Raw genomic sequence first — 12,401 nt, 5'->3', positions numbered from 1 at the left:
GCATGATTTGCGACTAGAGATGAGCGTTGTTCTACTCGAACTGTTCGCCAATCTCAAATTCGAGCTGTTTTGGGCGGTGTTCGAGCCGTTCGGCGAACACGAACAATTTGAGAAAAATTCGGCTGTTCGAGGTTATGTTCGATAACTGTTCGTGCACCAAAATCATAACTAGATTTTTTCTCAGTAATGATGAAAATTAATGTTAATACGCAGTTTGAGTGTACAGCGGGGTGGGGGGAGGGGCAGGGGATGGATCTCTGCAGGAACAATGAAGATCTCCATTTTTTTTTCTCTTTCCCGCATTTACAGTGGGGAGGTGCAATCTGTCAGCCTATCAGCAGCGCACACACGGAGCGAAGTGCTTTTTTTCACACAAGCAAGGGCATGTGTCATTGGCAGTGTATGTCACATGTCCTTGCCCTATAAGACCAAGCCATTTTCCCCGTCGCCACCATTTTCTCACTGCTGCAGCTGCGTGTTAGACGGCACCGCTGTTGCTGTGTGCGCTATACCTTGTTAATTTCAAGCCAATTTTCGCACAAATAAACAGATAGCTTGGGAGTAGGGAATAGTTGTATTGCAGTCCTTTTAAGGACTAGGTTACAGCATTTCCTACGACTTTTATCAGGCAGGTCTGTGCTCTTAAATAGATAGATTGTGGGAGTAAAGACTAATTGTAATTGCAGTCCTTTTCAGGACTAGGTTACATGAGTTCCTATCAGTTTTTGCCAGGCAGGTCTGTGCCAGTGCTGTGCAAGTTTTTTTCACAGCATTTGGCTGAATCTAGCAAACCTAATCCTTTTTGGCCTATTGCAGAGTGTGTTAGTCAGTGGAGTAGCCTATCTGTGTTGCAAGATATACCACCTGTGTATAGAATACCAATTTTTTTACTGCACCTAGTGAAGTAAAATCTTTTGGGCATAGCATCATTCTATTAGTCCATCTATACTGACCTCCATCAGGTTGCAAACTGAATCAAATTTTTTTCTGCATCTAGCTCTGAAAAAATATTTGGCCTTCTAGCAGTGTGTCGGACTTTCTCTATTAGTCCATCTATACTGACCTCCATCAGGTTGCAAATTCAAAATAATTTTTATCTGCATCTACAGTACCTCTGAAAAAATATTTGGGCTTCTAGCTGTGTGTGGGACTTGTTGTATTAGTCCATCTATACTGACCTCCATCAGGTTGCAAACTGAATATATTTTTTTCTGCATCTACCTCTGAAAAAATATTGGGCTTCTAGCTGTGTGTGGGACTTGTTGTATTAGTCCATCTATACTGACCTCCATCAGGTTGCAAACTGAATATATTTTTTCTGCATCTACCTCTGAAAAAATATTGGGCTTCTAGCTGTGTGTGGGACTTGTTGTATTAGTCCATCTATACTGACCTCCATCAGGTTGCAAACTGAATATAATTTTTTTCTGCATCTTGCTCTGAAAAAATATTTGGCCTTCTAGTAGTGTGTCGGACTTTCTCTATTAGTCCATCTATACTGACCTCCATCAGGTTGCAAATTAAAAATAATTTTTATCTGCATCTACAGTACCTCTGAAAAAATATTTGGGCTTCTAGCTGTGTGTGGGACTTGTTGTATTAGTCCATCTATACTGACCTCCATCAGGTTGCAAACTGAATATATTTTTTTCTGCATCTACCTCTGAAAAAATATTGGGCTTCTAGCTGTGTGTGGGACTTGTTGTATTAGTCCATCTATACTGACCTCCATCAGGTTGCAAACTGAATATATTTTTTTCTGCATCTACCTCTGAAAAAATATTGGGCTTCTAGCTGTGTGTGGGACTTGTTGTATTAGTCCATCTATACTGACCTCCATCAGGTTGCAAATTGAATATAATTTTTTTCTGCATCTAACCCAGCCAATAGTTTTGGCCTAATACCACAGTTTGGCCACTCAGCTCTGCTCGGTTACCATCCATTGTTTTTTTGTGCAAACAACTCCAGAGTTGTGAATTAGTTAACCACCAAAATGAGTGGAAAAAGGCCTGCTGCTGGTGGAAAGGGGAATAGGCGTGTTGGGAAGGGGAAAAAAGGTTGTGTCCGTGGGGTAGGTGTTAAAGCAACAGTAACATCTGCAGAAGAAAGACCATCTTCCAGCCAAACTAAAATGTCTACTTCTTTTAGCGGACAATGTGATAAGATCCCTTTCTTACGGCCACGCCAATCGCTACAAATTCCAGATGAGGCACAAAAACAGCAGGTGCTTCAACAGATATCAAGTGCTCCTTTAAGTGGGCTCTCCTCCACATCAACTTCAACATCACAAATACTCCAGTCCTCAAAGGTGTCACCCAAATCGCACTTGCTTCCTCACAGCTCCCAAATCTCCAGCTGCCCGTCTGAGTATGAGGTAGAACAGATGGTTGAGTCTGCAGAGCTGTTTACTCATACTATAGCCTGGGAATCAGAGGTCGACTCCAGCGCTTCTGTGAATCCAGACGAGGAAATGATCTGCACTGATGCCCAGAATCTTTATGAGTCGGATCCAGGACCAGACGCAGAAGGTTCTGACCATAATGTAGACCCTCATTCCCAAACTCTAACTCCTGTTGGTGGAGACAATGAGGAAGACGATGATAAGACTCAAATACTTGATTGGAGCGACAACTTTAGTTTTTTGTCAGGGCAGGAACAGGTTGGCTCTGAGGACGACGGGTGTGATAACACACAGGGTGATGATGATGAGGTTGGAGATCCCACTTACTGTCAACCCACAGTCAGCCAAGAGATGAGGTCAGCAGAGGAGGTGGAGGAAGATGCTAGTGACGACGAGGTCAGGTTGCGCCTTCCTGGACAGAGACGTAGTACTGGAAGCACGTCAACAACTGCATCCTCAAACACAACTCTGCCTCTCACCACAAGTCGTGGTGGCTCTTCAGGTCGCATGGGTGCTAAGCCTTGCATAGCCTGGGCATTTTTTCAGATCGATAAAGAAGACCCAACTCGTGTTATCTGTAACATTTGTCAGCAAAAGCTAAGTAGAGGCCAAAAAATACATAGTTTGAGTACTTCATGCATGAACCGGCACATGGACATGAAGCATAAGTTGCAGTGGGAAGCTCAGTGTGCTACAATGCGGCCTAGCCGGCCGGGCCAACCACCGTCTGCCATATCTTGTGCATCCGCGGCCTCTTCATCCTCTGTGACTGGGGGGACAGCAGTCACACCTGTTTTGGGGCGCAGACCTGCCACCTCTTTACCCGCGACAGCCAGCGTGTGTTCAGCGCTGCTGGTGGTGTGCTGACAGATAAGCGCACGCGGCTCTCCACTGATAATGTAGACAGACTCACGTTCATAAAGATGAACAAATCATGGATCCGAAACGACTTTTCTACCCCTGTGTCATCCTGGGGAGAGTAAAAGCTTGATGATTGGTTAAAATCACCCTACCAACCATTTTAAGCTTTCAAATTACTAATCATGTTTATCTGTATCTTGACTGGAAAATAATTTGGGCTTTGTAGCAGTGTGCAGCACTGATCCTATTAGGCCATCTATAATAAGCTCCACCAGATTTAAAATTAAAAATAATTTTTAGCTGCATCTAGCCCGGAAAATAATTTTGGGGCTCCGAGATGCGCAAGACACATAAGTGCCTTCTTGCTGCACTACCTGCAGCATGACCCTCATATTGTCAGAATTCGAAGTAATCATGACTACTGGGTTGCCACACTCTTAGATCCCCCAAACTTTTCGATCAACCTTTTCATTTTAATAAAGACCAAAAAAATGGTCATTTTTGAAATTATAAGCATTAGCAGGTTGTTAGAAACTGAAATCAAACAGTTTTCAACTCAAAACTTTATTGTAGGTGATGTTACATTTTCACATAGGACCCCTTGTTCAAAAGGAGCTTCTGAACTCTCTCGTCCATTGAATTTGTCAGGTTTTGGATGGTTTCTGCTTCAATTGTTTTGCATGAGGACAGAATACCCTCCCAGAGCTGTTGCTTAGATGTGAACTGCCTTCCGCCATCATAGACACTCCTTTTAATGATGCTCCAAAGGTTCTGAATGGGGTAGAGGTCAGGGGAGCATGGGGGTCACACCATAAGTTTGTCCCCTTTTATGCCCATATCAGCCAGAGATGCAGATGTTTTATGTGCAGCATGAGATGGTGCATTATCATGCAGAAAAATGATCTTGCTGTGAAATACACGGTTCTTCTTCTTGAACCATGGCAGGAAGTGCTGTTTGAGAAAATCCACATACATTATGGAGTTCATCTTTAGCGCCTTCAGGGATCCTAAAGGGGCCGACAATCTCTCTCCCCATGATTCCAGCCCAAAACATTACTCCACCTCCTCCTTGTTGGCGCTGTAGCCGTGTTTGCGTGGGGTGTCCATCAACCAGCTATCCTCCACTCCATCCATCTGGACCATCGAGTGCTGCACGGCACTCATCCGTGAACAAAACAGTTTTGAAATCAGTCTTCATGTAATGTTTGGCCCACTGGAGCCGTTTCTGCTTGTGTGAAGTGGATAGAGGAGGTCGACAGGATGGCGTATGCACAGCTGCAAACCTCTGAAGGACCCTGCATCTTCTTGTTCGGGGGACGTTGGAGGCACCAGCAGCTTCAAAAACTTGTCTGCTGCTATGACAAGGCTTTCTTGCCGCTGCTCTTTTAACCTGACGTAATTGCCTGTAGGAAAGAGTCCTCAATTTGCCCTTATCAGCACGCACACGTGTGTACTGTGAATCAGCTACATACTTCTTGATTGCCAAGACACTTCATCCTGATCATCGCACAATGTTGATTGTAGTCATGCCTTGACCTAAACACTCCACAATTTGTTGCTTCTCAGCAGCCGACACATCCTTTTTCTTTCCCATTTTGGCAGAAAATGTAGGCTGCTTAATAATGTGAGAGAGCCTTCTTAAGTAGTCTTGCCTTTCATTGGACACACCTGCCAAACTAATTAGCACAGGTGTCTGCAATTGCTTACAGTGATATAAAGAGCCCTGACACACATCACCATCAATGAGTTTAACTGACAAACAAACAAATTCTTCCCTTATCACTCCTAAACACTTTTTGCATAATAATTTGGAACGCAGTGTACATGTGCTTTTCCACAAAACACCAGTGGTTCACGTAGTGAATCTTACAGTTCTAACTTGCCAACCGTGGTCTGTATGGAATTGTTCAATAAAGGGCCCAAAATTAAGATAACATAGATGGGAGAGGTCTCTATGAATAGGAATTCCTAAGTATTTGATACCCTGTGAGGGCCAGGCAAAGGGAAAGTTGGACTGGATGGAATCCTATATGGATTTGGGGAGGGAGACATCGAGGGCCTCAGACTTCGCTGCATTGATTTTAAAATTTTATCATGTAACAAAGTGATCTATTTCAGCCATAACAGCAGGGATGGATATATGTGATTGAGTGATATATACTAGGACATCATCAGCAAATAGAGAGCACTTGTACTCGGTGCCTCCCACCTCAATCCACCTAATATTGGGGTTATGGCGAATTGATGAGAGCAGGTGCTCCGTCACTAGGATGTATAAGAGAGGGGACAGAGGACATCCCTGCCTTGTCCCATTGGTGATTTTGAAAGGTGATGAAAATGTTCTGACGCACCCCCTGGGCCTTGGGACACCCGGAGCCGGACCCTTTTTGGTGGATGCTGGTGGTTGTAGTCTTCGTGGCGGCGACCCGGTTCCGTGGCTCAGGGCGGTCAAACCAGTGGCGGAACTATTTATGTGGTTTTGATGTTTAAATGTCCGACTACGCCACCCGTGGATTGCGGTCAGAGTGAACCGCCGCTACAGGGCAGACCGCTGAGGCTGGTGTTGTGGGTGCAGCAGAGCGTAGCATAACTCCCCACGGGAGGAGTATAGCCTCAGGGCAGTGTATGCGGAGGATGGGGGTGATGGTGCAGGGCAGCAGCAGTAACGACACGGAGTCAGTGATGCAGTCCAGGGCCTTTACTCACAGTTCTTATTATCCAGACCACGTCTGCAGGTAACGGCTGCCCACGTCGTACTGTGCTCACCAGGTGAGGGGCTCAGACAACTCCCAGATAACTTTGGAGCACTTCACAGGACCCCCTTTGTGTGTCCTTTGTCTGGCCTTTCTTACCAACACTTCTGTCCGGCTGCCTCGGGCCTCCTCTTGGTAAACTTGGCGCCAGTTTCCCTGACCCTATGTGGTGCCTTCCTAGCGGGTGTAGCGAGGGGCTGCGCCACATAAAATGTCAGAGCCTCCGGTTTCTAGCTGAGGGTCGTTTCCTGCCTCCACTAGTTCGGGGACCGGTCTCCCCCTTTGGCCTGACCCCTCCACGCAGGTGGATTCGGGCGTGCGGTGGCGACTCGCCCGTCCGCACCCCTGGGATCCCTTCATTCCTCGTTCCTGGAGCCTTCTCCGCTCCTCTTCCTTCCTTCTCCCTCTTCCAGGCCTGGGCCTCTGTTACTAGGCCCGCCTCCGGAGCAGAGCTCATGCAGAGCCCCTGCTCCCTGCCACTTCTGCTCAGACTTCTCTGCACTGAACTAAGATGGTGCCCACCTTTTATACTCCCTTCTCAATGCACCCAGGAACTGCTTCCTCCCTGCTCCTGCACTACAGGGTTCCCCTTCCTCAGTGTTCCCTCCCCCCACTCCAGCCAGGGACAGGGACTGTCGTGCCCATCTCAGGGGCATATTGGTCGCCCTGCCCCACGGCAATGTGGTGTAATGCATGCAGGTGTCGGGTCCTGATCCACACTCCATCCTTACCTGAGAGTGAGATATCACACCTCTGGGTGAGGTGCAATACGTCTGTATCAACCGAGCCCTCAGGGTGCTACAGTTCCATTTATCTTCAGCCTAGGTGACGTATTGCGATACAGGGCCGTGATTTTGGCTATAAAAGGGTCCCCTAGACCCCTACCCCAAGCTTTTTAAGAGAATCATATATGGCGTGCCAGGAGACTCTATGGAATGCTTTCTCAGCATCCAACGAGAGTATCTAATTACAAATTTTTAACTGCATCTAGCCCAGGAAATACTTTGTGCCTAGTAGCAGTGTCTGCTAGTCAGCGGATTATCCCGGCTGTTAAGCAAGCTACACCACCTGTAGTTTAGACACTTAATTTTTTCAAAGGAAATGCTTCGGGACCATGGGATACTTAGTGAAGAGCATCAGGAGGCACCCCAAGGCATAGGGGCTGGGACTGGCAGTAGGATGCCTTGCGGTGGACAGCCGAGCTCGATCCTTATAAAAGCTTTTTAACTGCAGCAGCTTTAGTGGACGCTACTGGAGCTGGAATTACTGCGGCTGCTGGCATGAGACTTGCCCTCCAATAGATCCTTGTAAATGGATTTAAAGTGTATTCATTCAAATTAGAGAGACAATTTAAATTAAAAAGCTTAGAGCTGCCTCCACCACAGGGGGGCTCGCTCGACCCACCAGCGGACAGGCACCAGTATTGGGAGAGGGGGGCTGGCCGTCAGGGTTCACCGCGGCTCTGGCACAAACCCGGCGACACGGAGGTGGCACGGGCAGGAGCGGACTGGCCGTGTCGGCTTCTCACTTTTTGGATTTTAGAAGGGCATGACATGCCTATATCTGTGTCTCCCCCTCCTTTTACTCCTCCACCTCTTTTATTTTCGCATGACTATATGTACTTGTCACTTTTCCATGTGTTAGTTATGTCTTCTGAGCAGTTTGTCAGCTTTTGGACACCTTTGAAGGTGTTTTCTATGTGTTTCTATGTGTTTTTGTTTGCCTGCCATTGGTTTTAACGGTGTTCGAAGGTGTTCGACGAACAGTTCGACGAACAGTTCGGCGAACACACGGGTGTTCGACGAACCGAACCGAACTCGAACACTACGGGGGTGGCTCAACACTATTTGCGACTCTTTGACAGCTTTAATACATGTGAGGAATGCCTAAGAAAGAGAAGAAACAGACATTCTTCACATGTATTAAAACTGCCAAACAGTCGCAAACCATGCGCATGGAGTGACTCAAACATAACATTCGAGCACGCCGAAGATACTCAGCGAGCACCCGAGCATGCTCGCTCATCACTAAGAATAATAACAAAAAACGCCATCAAGTTCAGCTAAGAGAGGAGGATGTGAATGAAGAAAAAGAAAGGGATTAAAAGGAACCTGTCAGCATATTTTTTTTTTGCTTTTTTTTTTTTTGTGGGGGAGTGACAATCTCCGCACAGCCATAGTAATACTTTAAGTGATAGAATGTGTATACCTTCCCATTGATCTAAAGGAAGGTAAAAATCCTATAAATCATGAATGAATCTGCACCTGAAGTCTGAAGATAGAAAAAAATGCTCCTTCCCAAACCCCAATTGGTGATCAAACTAAACCAGCATTCATACAAGGATATTATGTATATTTACATAATTAAGAATGTCATTTTGTTCTAAAAAATCATTTAGCCTTTTTTAGAAGCCAACAAAGTAGCATTGCAGTGTTTTTTTTCATTAATCCATCTTGTCAATAGTCACCCAGTATATATAATGTAGTTAGTGTTACGTTATGTAGTTGTTCCTTTCTTTTTTTAAATTCATGGTATCCTTGTCTTCAGTTGGGTCATTTGATCACATGGTGACCCCACTCTGCCTCCCTGAAAATTACATAGCTTTATGTTTTCTGAAGGAAGAACCATCTCAGTCACCAAAACTTCCTGTATGTTGAAACTGCATGGACAGTTAGTAAGTTCTCCAATGCAAATTAATTTGCGCAGGTCGGCCAAAAAAAAAATGCCTGCCACTATTTCACACACTGCTGAAAAGTCACAGGGTGGGCTAAGGACGTCAGACTCGGCCAGGTCTAACAAGCTTTTCTTGCCCTGTTCTTGTTTTTGGAAATTACACAGGGTGTATTTTTTATAAATCTTTTATATAACAGACACGTTTATGTTGCATTTTGTTGTTTTTTAATCTTTTTTTTTTTTTTTTTTAAGTTAAGGTTTAATAACTGATTTAGCAGTTGAATTTAACAACCTTACAGACAATATTGCTGGCTGTTGTTGCAAATTACTTTCTGTGTAGTTACCTACTTAATAAGGCCCCGTTCACACGTCCGTTTTTTATGTCCGTATGTGGTCTGTTTTTTAAGGACCACAAATACGGACATATGTACACCCATTGTATTCAATGGTGGTGCGCACATGTCAGGTTTTTTACACAGACCGTGTGTCCGTGTGAAAAACCCACAGACATGTCAGGTTTTTTTGCACTGCACGGACAAAATGCGTGCCGCACACGTGCACACTGATGGCACACGGATGACATGGGAAAAAGCAGTACAGTTCGCTCTAATACCAGGCACTGGCTGCTGAAGGCAACTCTCATAATTTTTGCCTGGTTGCACTGGGATCAGCGTGACCAGGAGACAATGATGGGAGTTCTATTCAGCACCCGCTGTGTACATCCTATGTGAAATTAAAAATTTTATTAAAAAAATGGCATGGGCTCCCGCTTAATTTTCATAACCAGCAGAGGAAAAGCCGCCCGCTGGGGGCTGATATTACTAGCCAAAAATGTTCCCTGGCTATTAATAACAGCTCACAGCTGTTTGATCAGCGTTTAGTGGTTAGATTACAAGAGGACCCCAGAAAAAAATTGATGTAGGGTCCCCCTATAAATTCTAACTATCAAAGGCTAAACAGACAGCTGTGAACTGATATTAATAGCCAAGAAAGGCCCCCTCTGAGCCTAATAAGATCAGCCATCAGAGGCCCCAAAAATGCTGCATCAATAAAATGCACCCATCCTGGCACTTAGCCTCGCTCTTCCCACTTGCCCTGGTGCATTGGCAAGTGGGGTAATAGGGTTGGGGTTGATGTTAGCTTTGTATTTCCAGCTGACATCAAGCCCATGGGTTAGTATTGGAGACGCATCTATAAGACACATCATTACTAACCCCATAGTAAGTTTTGAAATAAACACACAGCAAAAGTAAAATCCTTTATTTGAAATAAAACTCAACTCCCTGTTTTACACATTTATTTAAAAATAAAAACAGTTATACTCACCTTAACGCCTAATCCATTGAAGCCAATGTCCCCTGTAAGAAAACAAAAATAATAAACAACCATATCCCTCACCTGTCCAACGTGAAAATAAGCCATTCTGTCCCACACCGCAATCCATCTGTGCAACATTTGGTTTTCAAAATGAACAGTGGCATGATGCGACCGTTCATGCTGAAAACCAGGGGAGAATGAGCTGCTGCGAGCTGGCCGATGAACTGCTGTGACCTCAATAATGTCACCGCTAGCACCATGAGAAAAATTCTGGGTAAGCAGATTGGACCAGTAGTAAGAACTGGCACAGTTTGCGATTGGCTTACTGCCATGTCCAACCTCCAGAGTAATGTCAGAGAGGGTATTCAGAGTCCCTGGTGGCTTTGTTACACCCAAGTGGATTAAGTTATCCTCTGCATGTGTGGAAGACCTTATAGTTGTCTGCATTAATCAGGCATGGATCAGTGCCAACTTTCATTCACCTATGGCTGATGTGTTTGAATAGATCTACTGTACCATCTGCCTGCCTGTCCATTATTTGTCTTCTACTACACCCTTCTGCTGCTGCCAGTGCTGGTGGCCCATTCTCAGTCAAAAATCTACTCCCATTCCATCATGACATCTATGCTTTAGTTCTGCTGCTGCCAGGGCTGCCATTGCTGGCCTTACACTGCCAGACATCCCCATGTTTGCCACGTCCTAATACTCTACCGCGCTGCTTCTGCCCATACCACTGCCACTGCAAAGCCATGCTAGCGGCGTGTCCCTGGCTGCTTGTCCACTGTGTTTATAGTTCTAGAATGTACTGCTGATGGAAATGTACTCTCTTGAGAGTAAACTAGCATCAAACAGCTCATACAATAGGGTTAATTTTTTGACAGGCTTGTTGACAACAAGCCATTACTTCTTCACTTTGAAAACAGCTAGCTGGTTACTGCTCCCTGAACAAAGATTGAATTTTTGGAAGCCTTGAGAAAAAGTCTGTGTAGTTGTTTACTAATTTTGAAAAAGCAATAATTTTTCCACTACTAGTTTGGAAGCCATTTCTTCTTTACTTTCAACAGTGCTGAGCACAACTGTTTTTGCTCCATAAATAAAGGGATAATTTTGGATGCCTTGTGAAAAATCTTTAATTTCTTCATTTAGCGCACAAAAAACGGATCTTGAAACTCCCCAAACAGGGATAATTTTTGCACCACCCAATGTCAAAAAGCTACAGCTTCTTCCATTTACTTTACCTGTGAATAAACTCCAGCAAGACAGAAATCTGCCCCCAATAGACCTTTTGTTATTTTTGAAATGGGTTCAGAGCCATCAGTGGATGCTGTTGTCTCCCATTCTGCTCCAGCCAGGATTGATGCTGCTCAGCATCAGTCATCAGTCCCAACACCTAGCTGGTGCATGAGATGTACAAGTTGTCTCTTGGGTCTTTGTTCCTAGCAACATGAAGCGTAGGTTGCGGAGACAGGGCTGCTACAGCCTAACTCCAGGATTCACTGCACTGAGCATGCCCGTGACATAGCGGACCGTGATTGGTGGTTTGGGAGTCAGCTGATCCGGTGACCTGGCACCGCCAGATTGGTTGCGGGTGACGTCACCAATAGGGCGACGGTGGGCAGGGATTAATCTTTAAATAGCTCACCCACAAACATGGCAGCGCGCTCTGATCATTGAGCTGTGATGGGGTTGTTGTGTGGACGCTTGGTCGTTTGGGCTCCACGTGTGCTTTAGCTTCTGTCAGGCAGGTTTAGTGGGGGATAGGCAGCCTTAGATGAAGGGAGGCAGGTAGCTTCGTCTGACAGTCTGGCTCCGACAAAGGGGTCGCCATACACCCCGAGCAGTCTGCAGATGCCGTATTCCCGGCACCGCCTGTAAGCCACGTGGAGAGATACTCCTCAGTCCGGTAGCACGCCGGCTGGGAGCACGTATACGCCGGCGTGTATCACACACGCATCCTAGCGCCTGCTGTGTAGTCCCTGTGCTGTAAACAGGGCTACAGATACATTATTTATCGCACATCTCTCGTGCAGTTAACGGAGATAGTGCGAATCCCTATTCCCTTTCCGGTGTGCAGTAACACGGAAGGGATTGTTATTTCAGTTGGTTGTTTTACCTTCTTACCCGGAAGGTGTTCGGCCGCAGTTCTCCAGGCTGCATCGTGGACCCCGGGTTCGGTTGCTTTCCATTATTTAATAAAGTTGTTTTGCAACCGTCCCCTAACAGTATCAGAGCGCCAGGGTCTTGCCGAACATGGCTGACAACCAGCAACTGCAGCGCTATATACTGCAACTTGAGGCCAGACTTAGGACTCTGGAACAAGCTGACCCGGTGGCTGATATCACTGCAGTAGCTACCCAGGCAGCTTCTCAACAGCTAATCTGGTTAACTTGGCCGCT

The 12,401-nt window shown here is 45.7% G+C and overlaps 1 protein-coding gene across 1 annotated transcript in view; it reads left to right on the top strand.

Moving 5' to 3' along the window:
• Positions 1 to 12,401, top strand: part of LINGO3 (leucine rich repeat and Ig domain containing 3) — a 100,550-nt gene that overhangs the window by 44,042 nt on the left and 44,107 nt on the right. The gene's annotated exons all lie outside the window — the stretch shown is intronic.

This window comes from Phyllobates terribilis, unplaced genomic scaffold (genome assembly GCF_046119375.1).
Source record: "Phyllobates terribilis strain yellow unplaced genomic scaffold, ASM4611937v1 Scaffold_1__5_contigs__length_1240528914, whole genome shotgun sequence".
Lineage (NCBI taxonomy): Eukaryota > Metazoa > Chordata > Amphibia > Anura > Dendrobatidae > Phyllobates > Phyllobates terribilis.
This window is presented reverse-complemented; position numbering and strand designations above follow the sequence as displayed.